The sequence below is a fragment of the Lucilia sericata genome, unplaced genomic scaffold (genome assembly GCF_015586225.1).
Source record: "Lucilia sericata isolate MDLA Ls3-8-SP2 unplaced genomic scaffold, ASM1558622v1 Contig000620F_arrow, whole genome shotgun sequence".
Taxonomy (NCBI): domain Eukaryota; kingdom Metazoa; phylum Arthropoda; class Insecta; order Diptera; family Calliphoridae; genus Lucilia; species Lucilia sericata.
The window spans coordinates 240,577-252,450 of NW_023994626.1; the positions used below are offsets into that span (position 1 = coordinate 240,577).

General features: G+C 30.0%; 1 protein-coding gene across 5 annotated transcripts in view; it reads right to left on the reverse strand.

The window, feature by feature from the left end:
* LOC119606760 (antifreeze protein Maxi-like) overlaps positions 1-8,528 on the reverse strand; it is a 51,766-nt gene extending 43,238 nt beyond the window's left edge. For 3 of the 5 annotated variants that reach the window (XM_037960330.1, XM_037960329.1, XM_037960327.1), the window contains exon 1: positions 8,471-8,528. The gene's annotated coding sequence lies outside the window, so the exon portion shown is untranslated. Of the gene's footprint in view, positions 1-4,596; positions 4,639-8,470 lie in introns of all 5 variants that reach the window. The other 2 variants (XM_037960331.1, XM_037960328.1) reach the window with 1 other exon arrangement.
* Positions 8,529-11,874: the final 3,346 nt, after the last annotated feature.

An 11,874-nucleotide genomic window follows, 5' to 3' on the forward strand; every position in this document is an offset into this window, starting at 1 on the left:
AAATATTATGTATTTGTCGGTCATATTTAATAAAGATGACTTGAATTTTTAGTATAAAGTCTTATGTTTAAAATAGCAGCGAAAAAAAGTAAAATTAACCCTTTAAAACACATGGGAAAAATTTAACCCCGAAGATCAAAAAATCGTAAAAACACTATCCATTTGAATAATGCTCTATATAATTAGAGGAATAACATAAATAAAACAAAAAAATATATATTAGGTATAAAAACTTATGAATTAACCCTTTTTGAACCTATAAAGTTTGTATTTTTAGACATATTATGTCGAAAATGGTCCGAAAAAATGGACTACATAAATTATCAGTTTTAAAAACAAAATTTTTCTTTTAAAAATGTACACCTATAGTTTACTCCATAGTCGAAAAGGGTTAAAGTATAATTTTTTATACTTAATATATACGTTTTTGTTATATTTCTGCTATTTCTCTAATTATAAAGAGCTTTATTCAAATGGATAGTGCTTTTTCAAATTTTTGAACTTTGGTGTTAAATTGTTCCCAAGTGCCTTAAAGTGTTAATGTACCTTTTTTTCACTCTATTTTAAATATCGGACTTTATACGATAAATTCCAGTAATTTTTGGTAAATATGGCCAACAAATAAATAATATTTTAATATGGTGCACTGAGAATTCCCAAATATAGCAAAATTTAACCTTTGAACTCCACATTTTATGGGTTAAGAATGTCCGATTTGAATAAAACTTGGAATATATATTTTATATTATCTGGTCTATAATACTCTGAAAATACTTTGTTTAAAATGTACAACAGTAAAAAATTAATACGTATTCTCTAATATATTACAAAAAAATGCGATTTTCCCGAAATCCGCCGAGTTCAAATCGCAGGTACAGCTAAACTGTAAGAATTATTGATCTAATTTTTTACCGTTTTATTCCCTTATCTATTGTCCATAAATTCCTATGAGATCTTCTAAAAATTTTAAAATTTGTTTAACAAAGTTTCAAAAAAACTGAAATTGGAGATTTGAAACGGCCGTTGAAAAAATTAAACTTTTTTGACCATAGCTGAGAACAAGTTTGCGTTATCGTATAAGGACAAAAGCTAGTATTCAAGTAATTTTTAGTATATTTTAAGTAACAAAATGGTTTTTTTTACAATATGTCCTAAAAAATTTTAATTTTTTTGTCACATTTCGAATTCATGTGCTGTGAGACACGTTAATGGCCTGGGGAATTTGCAATAACTTTAAAAATTTTCAACCAATTTTTGTGTTTTATATCTTTCTGAAATGCTTATTCTGTGCACATTACGATTCCTTTACAATAAAGTGCAAAGTTTATTATTAAGTTGCAAAATTTGAGCAAAAACTGAAAAAAATCGATTTTTTCCCCTTGTAAATGCACTTGGAAACTTCTGAGCCGTTGCGGCACCTGTTAACGTTATCCTATCAGCCTAATTTTTTGCATGACATAGTTTTACAACCCATAGAACAATTCCAGAGGGGGGGACGGCCTGTCGGATAAATTTTTTTTTCCTTCATACAAGCTTGGAGCACTCTAATGTAGATTTCTAATGCTGCAGTAGTTAGTTTACTACTATGTGGCATATATATTGAAGATAAAAATGTTAATGTACGACGAGTGCAATTCTCCTGTTATTCTTTCCAAGTATCAAGGTCAGAAACACAGTGCTTATATGAAATGAATTTTAAAAAGATCGTAGAAACGTTTGTGTTATTCCTTAAGGTAACAATGAGGAGGAAAGGTTTTAAAATGTGGTTTAAATGAAAGTGAGTAGTAAACAAAAAGCTCTAAAGAAGAGCTAAAATTTCATTGTACGCCTGGAGTAACTATACTGAAATGATTCTGAATTTAAATATTTTAAATATATCGAATTTGCTGTAGTGATCGCAGCTAGACATTACCATAAGCCATAACCGATTAATATTCCTATTAAAGTTTTGACATCAGACGCCTCAGTTCCTTTAGAGGCGGAACGGCACTCACACACAGAGGTTCTTTACTAAGACACTTTAGAATGTTTCACTTGATAGTTTTGATGTATCTTTGTGTGTGTTTTTTTTTTTTAAATCGGAATAGGGAACTGTAAACTTCCGAATAACTGAATTTTAGAACTTGGTCCTATGTGGGTCTAAAGTCAATTATGGAAGGATTTTCACGACTTACATAAGTTTATTTTAAATCATAACACAAGCATCCAGGCAATAACGGAATGTGTAAATTGGATTAGAATAAATATGACGCCCACAACCCTTAATATATTTACCAACAACCAGAAGGCAATTAGGGCGATATCAGGAGATAGAATTAAATCTAAGACCTTATTGGATTGTAAGAAAGCTTTAACTGAATAATCTCCCAGAGTTAAGGTTTACATCATATGGGTACCAGGCCACTCGGGAGTAGTCGGCAATGAAAGGGCGAATGTAATAGCTTTAAAGGGAAGGGATATCGAGGTTGTTAACCTGACAAACGCAAAACCATTCGACGCAACAAAAGCTGAATTAAAAATATGGGTGAGTGAATCCCATAATTCTTCTTGGAATAATGAAACGGTGGGTAGAACCACAAAGATCCTATAGGGTGACCCTGATGAGAACAAGACGAGAAATCTCCTTAAAATGAGCAAGTCTGAAGTTAGTATGATGAGTATTCACACAGGACGGCCAATTTTGTCTAGATGTGCTCGTAATCTATACAAAATTGGCCGTGCGGATTCAGATGAATGTAGAGCATGTGGAGAGGACAGTGAAACTCTCCGATTTTCGCCATATTAGAAACATTATTCAAAATGGTCCTATGTGGGAACGATGCCAATTGTGGAACGATTTATTAGTATCTATATTTATTATGAAATATATTGCGATATAAAGTTTTATATAGCGAAATGTTTAAGATATTATTGGAGGCCTTATTGTTCGATACCACTTCGAATTTCACAGAATGATTAAAACTAACTTCTTATCACAATAATGATATTAATACGAAATGTATAAGCATCAGTGCGCCATTGACTGAGCGTTACTTTTTTGAAAATCAGAAATTCTCTATCTTATCAGGTTTTCCAGATATTTTAACTTAAAAGTTGAAAAAACTCAGATTTTTGCCATATTGAAGACTTTATTCAAAATTTGGAGGTCCAGAGACTTGAGTAAACTGTTTTAATGGTTTAAATTAAGTTATATTTCAAATATGACCTCAGATTTTCTCCAACACGTCAGATTTTTGAGATATATTTACATAAAATTTTATGAAAATCTGTCATATTCAAGAAATTCATTAAAAAGTTATATCATCTGAAAGTCCTATATATTGGCCTTAACTCTTCTTACTTCTTTGAGATATTTTAAACTAACGTTTAAATAAAACTTTTTTTCCGCGTCAGACAGACAATTGGACTTTGTTCAATCGAAAGTAATTCGATCCAATCGGTACAGGGTAAGACCTTAATTATTAAAGTTAAAACAAATTATAGATTTTAATTACAAATTATACTTTTTAAAACTCGATTTACTAAACTATAATGCTGTTGTAGTGAAAGAGAGAAGAGTCTCTGTTGGGAATCGAACCTGTAACCTCCAGACAGAGAGACTATCGGGTCAACTTGCATATAATACAAAATATATCGTTTTACTTTTAAATTAAGATTTAAAAAGAAATTCAAAAGTTATCATCTTCCAACAAAAGTACAAGGATTTACTTTTAACTTAAATTAAGACAATTTTATTTTTAACCTAAATTTTCTTTTAAATTAACTTTTTCTCAAGAATTCTCTACAATATGTTTGTTGTTAATTAAAGATTTTGTATTCTTTTTTTGTTTTACTTACAACATGCAAAATAACATGCCTGTAATATTCTTAATTTATATTTACAATAAATACACACACACACACAATCAAACAAAATATATGTATAAAAAAACAACACATTCCTTTTTTAATGAAAAAAAAATCTTTTGTTTAAATTTATAGTTTTTTTTACATTTCATATTGTTTTTTTGACTTGCAAAGACAATAACAAAAATGCAATTAATAATAAGGGGAGGAGTAGGAGGAAACAACGACAACAAAAGATCAATAGGAAGTTAAAACAAGGAAGAGAGTATTAAAATTCAAACAAACGAATACAATTGTGGGAGTAAGTGTGTGTGTAATAGTAAATAGTAATAAGTAGCAGTAAAAGAGTAGCAGCATTCAAGGGATATTTAACATTTAATAAAGTATACTATTTGTGTTGTTTTTTTTTTAGTAGTAAAAATAGTAAAATTATTGAGTTGTGGTAGTTTGTAGTAAGTAAGTAGTAAATACTTTTTTTTTTCGTTTGGTTAACACCAAGAAGAAATTGTTAAAATAGTTTCAACAAAACTAAAACATGCATAGAGTTTTATGCATTTAATATTATTATATTCTTAATATAGAATATTAGTTGTTGCTACTTTTTATTTTGGCAAACACTTAAGAAAAATAACATAAAATAGTTAACAGAAAATGTTGGTTAAAGAGTAGTATATTATAACTATATAGTTTACTAGGTTTTTTAGTAATATTTTGTTATAAATATTTTATTGTTTTAATGTAAAAGCTCACCTAGAGCTGGAGCCGGTATGGCACCATCTTTTGTCAGTACAACTAATCATTTATTTGCATTGATCAAGTTTATTTTGGTTTTGTTTTGGTACATGTTTGAAGTGGATAGTTTTTTTTTTTCATATAACGGGTTATAAAATTGGTGTATTTGGTAAAAATGGAAAAAAAGAAAGAAAAATAAATTTATTTTATTAAGTAACTTTTAAATTTACTATTTTTTATGTAAATTTTGTTAATTTAATTTATTAGCATAGAGTTAATGCAGTTTGTTATCATAAACATTTTATTAGCTTATGACTTAATTTCTAAAATATTTAAAGTTTTTGAAAAATTTAAAGGGGAGGGGAACAGTTTTTTTCATTAGTAGAAAAATTAAACTTAAAAGTTATTGTTGTAAGTAAAATTTAACATTTAAACTTTCTGTTTTAGATAAGTGTTCGAGTACATGTGGACGTGATGTAATCAGTTTTTCAAAAACTCTCTAAAAATAATTATCTAAAAATATACATCTGTCTATATCCTATAAAAATTGCCTTCATAGTACTGGTTAGAATGGAGACAATAGTGGGCTTGATATTTACATATGAGTCTCACCTAAGCGTTTCTTGAACTCAAAGTGTATAGCTCACTGAGGCATAATCGTAGTGATCATACAATTATCTCTCCGACCAGTTGGACATAATGCCCGAAATACCTCTACAAGAATTTGAATGATCAGCTTATCAAATCTTAACTCAATGAGTCATGTTCACAGCACGAGAATTATATACCGATAGGATATGTCAACCTTGCATTAAGATTTCCATCTGCACTGACAGTTTAAAAACATCTATATATTTTTTTTCTGATTTCTACTTAGATGTAGGTCTAGTTTCTGTTCATGTTACTGTCCAGATATAGGACCATTTATTAGACATATTATACATATGTATATGGGGCCGAATGCTGATCATAAAATAAATGGTCTTATTTTTGTTCAGATATAGTGCTAGTTACTGTCTCCATTGCTTGCTAGATATAGGACTAGATACTGGTCATACTTCTATCTAGATAAAGGGCAGGTACTGGACATATTTCAGACTCGATATATTAAAAGTTTCTAGTCAAAAAAGTCCATATTTCTGCCCAGATATACATAGATCCAGTTACTAGTCATACCTCTATCCAGATATAGACCGGTCTAGATATAAGGTCAGTTTCTAGTCTATATAGAACACGTTAATAGTCCTATCTTTATCTAGATATAGACCGGCCTAGATATAAGGTCAGTTTCTAATCATATAAGGCTTTTACACATACGTTGTCTAAATGTTAACAAACGTGGTAAGTTCACTATTGCAAACAATCCGTTGCCAATAGTGAGCTTACCACGTTTGTTAACATTTAGACAACGTATGTGTAAAAAATTTAGATTTCGACAACGAATTGTTGCAATGTTGACAACGTTGCGACATAGTGTTGTCGTACGTATGTATATACTTTGACAACGGTTGTTATTGAAAAATTACAAACTCTTTGGTGCCAATTTGGTACCAAGCGTGTATATTTCTTTTTCCCTCTGTGTACTTCTGCGTAGATATAGAAGCAGTTACTAGTCGTACCTCTATCTAGATATAGACCCAATCACAGATCACAAATATAGTATCAGATATGTTAGATATATGATAAAATTTCTGTCAAGATAAAGGGTCAGTTACTATCCATATTGCTGTCTAGATATAAGGACAGTTACTGACCATATTACTTTCTAGACCATAGGACAAGTTACTATCCAAATACCAAGTTACTGTTGATTATATTTCGGTCTAGATATAGGGACAGTTACTGACTATATATATAGCGTTAGATAAGTTAGATACAATATGATATTTCTACCTATATGTAGGGTCAGCTAGCAACTTATTGTCCACATTGCTATAGGACCATATAGGACCAGTTACTTGCTACCATACTCCTGTCTAGATATAGGGACTTGATATATTACCAAATACTAGACACATACTTAGGGCCTTATTTCTGTCCAGATAAAGAATCAGTTACTTTAGTCTGTCTGAGTATGAATATCCACAGATATAGGACCAAATAGGTTAGATATATGATCCAATTTCTATCTAGATAAAGGGTCAGTTACTATACATCTCGCTGTCTAGATATGGGGCAAGTTACTGACCAAATGTCTGACTAGATAAGGGGCAAGTTACTGACCAAATGTTTGACTAGATAAAGGGCCATTTACTATCCAAATATATGTCTACATTTAGGACTAGTTTTTGGTCATATTTCTGTCCAAGTAGCAACCAAAAACTTGACCTCTAATTCTCTCTCAATATTTGATAACAGCATCGAGTTTCAGCCCAAATTTTATATCATCAATGAGGCCACATGAAAACATGAATAGTTCGGCATGAATGTAGTAACGCTCTCAACTACAACTCATTGCTCAAGCTCAGACATCACTTTCTTTCAGAATATGAGGCCATGTCGATGAAGGCTCAGTAAGCATAGTATTCCTGGAAGGATTTATTGGGCTATACTTATGAACATATTCTTCTAATATCTACAACATTGAACTTATCTATCTAATTATCAAAATCTAGACTTACATACTTGAATGGTCTCTGTACGGTTCAAAAGTTTATAATTGCTTCACAGTCTAAAATATCTTAAAACAGATTTTATAATCACCTTACATATTGCGGTTCAAAACCTTTAAAAATACTATATATTTTCCAATTACTCTTCCCACTATCGCTCCATTCTGTTTTAAACTTTTATTAAATCAATTTCATAATACCTTAACTTTAATTCTGTTGAAAATAATCCTACTATATTACTTTGTTCTTATAAACTCCCTAAAATATGCTACAAAAATTTTTGTTTAATTTATTAACATGCAACGTATTAAATTTATCTCAATTTCTAGCAATTTATTAAAAAAGTTAATAATCCCTGCATAAATAATCAAATTTTACAAATCGTTTATTACATGTTACAAATATAAATTTATAAAATGAAAAACATAATTTACACTTTTCATGTTTCTTTTCATGGGAATAAAAAGAAACAACCTTTAACGCTGAATAAAATTATTTCGTTGAGTTTCATTTAATAATATTATATTTCAATAAAAACTTTCCCAAAAAAAAAAAACTTTTATACATTTATTTGTATGTAAAATATAATGAAATTACTGACAGATAAAAAACGAAAAACGCAACCAACAAAAAATCTATATAATCAAATTGTAATCATCAAAAATTCATCATTAAAATCAATCAGTAATAAAAATTCTTGCAGGCAGATTAGTGGGAGTAAAATACAAGTTAAAAATAATAAATATTCAATTACAGATTTCAATTGGTTTGGGGATTTGATGTAACTAAAAGATCAAATTTTGTATAAATTTATAATTAATAATGAACCAAAAAAACGTGGCATTAGATTTTCATAATTAAGCAAAAAAAAAAAAGAGGATAATTTTGTTAAAAATTAAATAGTGAAAAAGAAATGAAAAATTTCACCAACAAACACTCACTAATGACCTAACGACCTTATGGAGTGTGCTTTAAGCATTATCAATTTTTTATTGTATTGAAGTTTTTTATTTAACGGTGGTAAAAACTTGATACTACATAACTAACATATTTTCTAACCTAAAATAATAATAGTAATTATATATAGAAATTTATGAATCATGAAGATTAATACTTCATGTTCAAATAAAAAAAAAAGTTAGTTATGTATGATCAACCTTTCACCTTAGGTTATTTGTTTAATATTTAGTTGATTACAGAAAATTTTTTTGTAATTTAATTTTTGTGGTTTAAACTTCTATTTTATTTTTACAATTTTCTATTGTTCACATTTTACTTACCATTTGGAACGGTGGTCACTTTTTTGGTTTGTACACGTGCCGTTGCATTATTAACCTTTATAGAATATAGAAAAATATATAATGAATAAAATTTTATCAAAAAACATATTTTATATTAAAATAAAATTTGTCAATATTTTAAAACATTTGCTGCTCTTTTATTAATATATATAAAATGTATGAAAATCTCATTAGGAAACATATTGTGTGAAGCTTTGACATGTTTTGTTTAATTTGATTTTAAGGGTTTGAGTTAGTGTGTGTGTGAGTGTTTTTCGGCCAACTCATAATTATGTTTGGTAGTTTTATCTGCAAAATGTTTATTTTTATTTAAAAAAGTTTATAATTAAAAATTAAATTACATTAACTATATTAGAGGGGAAAGGTATATTTAGATACACATACTTATATGAGTACTGAACTGCTGCAGCTGATAAAATAATTAAAATTTAAATTAGATAATAAGTTTTCGGTTTACGGCATTATGTATTTAAATAATATTTCAATGTTAAAGGTACGCAGAGTTAATGGAATTGCAGTAAAGAGGGATCAAGTGAGGTTCATAGGCTTTTTAATGATACTTAATTATATACTGCTGCACTTAGCGAAATAAAATAATTATGAACTAGAACTGAACTGAACTAGATCTGAACTAGAACTGAACTAGAACTGAACTAGAACTGAACTAGAATTGAACTAGAACTGAACTAGAACTGAACTAGAACTGAACTAGAGCTGAACTAGAACTGAACTAGATCTGAAGTAGAACTGAACAAGAACTGAACTAGAACTGAACTAGAACTGAACTAGAAATGAACTAGAACTGAACTAGAACTGAACTAGAACTGAACTAGAACTGAACTAGAACTGAACTAGAACTGAACTAGAACTGAACTAGAACTGAACTAGAACTGAACTAGAACTGAACTAGAACTAGAACTAGAACTGAACTAGAACTGAACTAGAACTGAACTAGAACTGAACTAGAACTGAACTAGAACTGAACTAGAACTGAACTAGAACTGAACTAGAACTGAACTAGAACTGAACTAGAACTGAACTAGAACTGAAAGAACTGAACTAGAACTGAACTAGAACTGAACTAGAACTGAACTAGAACTGAACTAGAACTGAACTAGAACTGAACTAGAACTGAACTAGAACTGAACTAGAACTGAACTAGAACTGAACTAGAACTGAACTAGAACTGAACTAGAACTGACTAGAACTGAACTAGAACTGAACTAGAACTGAACTAGAACTGAACTAACTGAACTAGAACTGAACTAGAACTGAACTAGAACTGAACTAGAACTGAACTAGAACTGAACTAGAACTGAACTAGAACTGAACTAGAACTGAACTAGAACTGAACTAGAACTGAACTAGAACTGAACTAGAACTGAACTAGAACTGAACTAGAACTGAACTAGAACTGAACTAGAACTGAACTAGAACTGAACTAGAACTGAACTAGAACTGAACTAGAACTGAACTAGAACTGAACTAGAACTGAACTAGAACTGAACTAGAACTGAACTAGAACTGAACTAGAACTGAACTAGAACTGAACTAGAACTGAACTAGAACTGAACTAGAACTGAACTAGAATTGAACTAGAACTGAACTAGAACTGAACTAGAACTGAACTAGAACTGAACTAGAACTGAACTAGAACTGAACTAGAACTGAACTAGAACTGAACTAGAACTGAACTAGAACTGAACTAGAACTGAACTAGAACTGAACTAGAACTGAACTAGAACTGAACTAGAACTGAGCTAGACTGAACTAGAACTGAACTAGAACTGAACTAGAACTGAACTAGAACTGAACTAGAACTGAACTAGAACTGAACTAGAACTGAACTAGAACTGAACTAGAACTGAACTAGAACTGAACTAGAACTGAACTAGAACTGAACTAGAACTGAACTAGAACTGAACTAGAACTGAACTAGAACTGAACTAGAACTGAACTAGAACTGAACTAGAACTGAACTAGAACTGAACTAGAACTGAACTAGAACTGAACTAGAACTGAACTAGAACTGAACTAGAACTGAACTAGAACTGAACTAGAACTGAACTAGAACTGAACTAGAACTGAACTAGAACTGAACTAGAACTGAACTAGATCTGAACTATTTTAACAATTAATTCTAGGGGTTTAATTTCAAGATTACAAAGTTGGCTCTGAATAGTTAATTGCCTTTTCTAATAAATGCCCAAATGTAGCTTTTAAGATTAACTTTTATTGGGTTTTAGGCTGTATTCTAATATTTATAGCAAAAAAATCTAAAATAGTTATAAGCAGCCATTAAATATTTGTTGTTATTTAATACCATGAAATAAAATAAACCACATACTACAATAAAATACTTAAATAAAAGCTAAATGAGGACTAATATAAGTTAAATCCTTAAAAGGAGGAAAATTAACATAAAGACTTGGACTAAGACTTGGCACTTTAACGTTGGAATCAATGTAGAAAGCGATTACATCATCATTAGTAGTTTGTTTTATCAATTAGTTATAAGCAATTACAGTGAGTCCATAATTTTTGGAATATTCATTAGTCATTGCAATTAGACAGCCTATTAAAGTTTGACTGAAGTCAATCTTTAGCAACAACGATAGAAAACTAAATACCTCGACAAAATCTGCTAAGTAATAGTTGTAGCTAAACACATACAAAAAGGAGTCATAACAAAAGAAACGGAAAGTCCTTAAATAAAATTAAAACTTGCAATCAACCAACCAACAACAGAAGTAGCAGCGGCTGTAGCAAACAACAAACTGAGTTTTTATTATGGCCTTAAATTTCACTTAGCAAGTCGGGTAATTAACTTTCTTTGTACATTTTTACCACCATTCCTAATGGAGGCCATTAACACAAACTCAAACACTCACATACACAGACATACGCGCAAACCCCAACCCATATAAAAGACCACAACAACAATAGTTTCCCTAGTAATGTTGGTTAAAATAAATTGAAAAAAAAGGAAGACGTAGAAAAAGCCAGTCAGTCCATGCCTCAAATATTACTTACTACCAAGAGCAGCAGCAAAAGAGAAAACAACAACATACATACCACATATTCGCATGAGTTACTTATGGCTAAAAGCAGATTGCAACTTAGTTAAATGATTTTTTCTCCACATTTCTTTTCTGTTCTTATTATACTTTTCTATAATTTTGCAATCATTACTTCGTAGGATAATATGAAGAGGAACAGTAGTTCCCTGCAATACAGGAAGACTGTGACATATTTTACACATTTAGTCACTATACTCATGATTACAAAAAGCAAAAAAACATTTGAAAAAATATTATCTACAACGGAGACTATGTCCACCTTTAAAAGTGCTGGGTTGTATGCTATGTGTTGCTTGTGTGTTG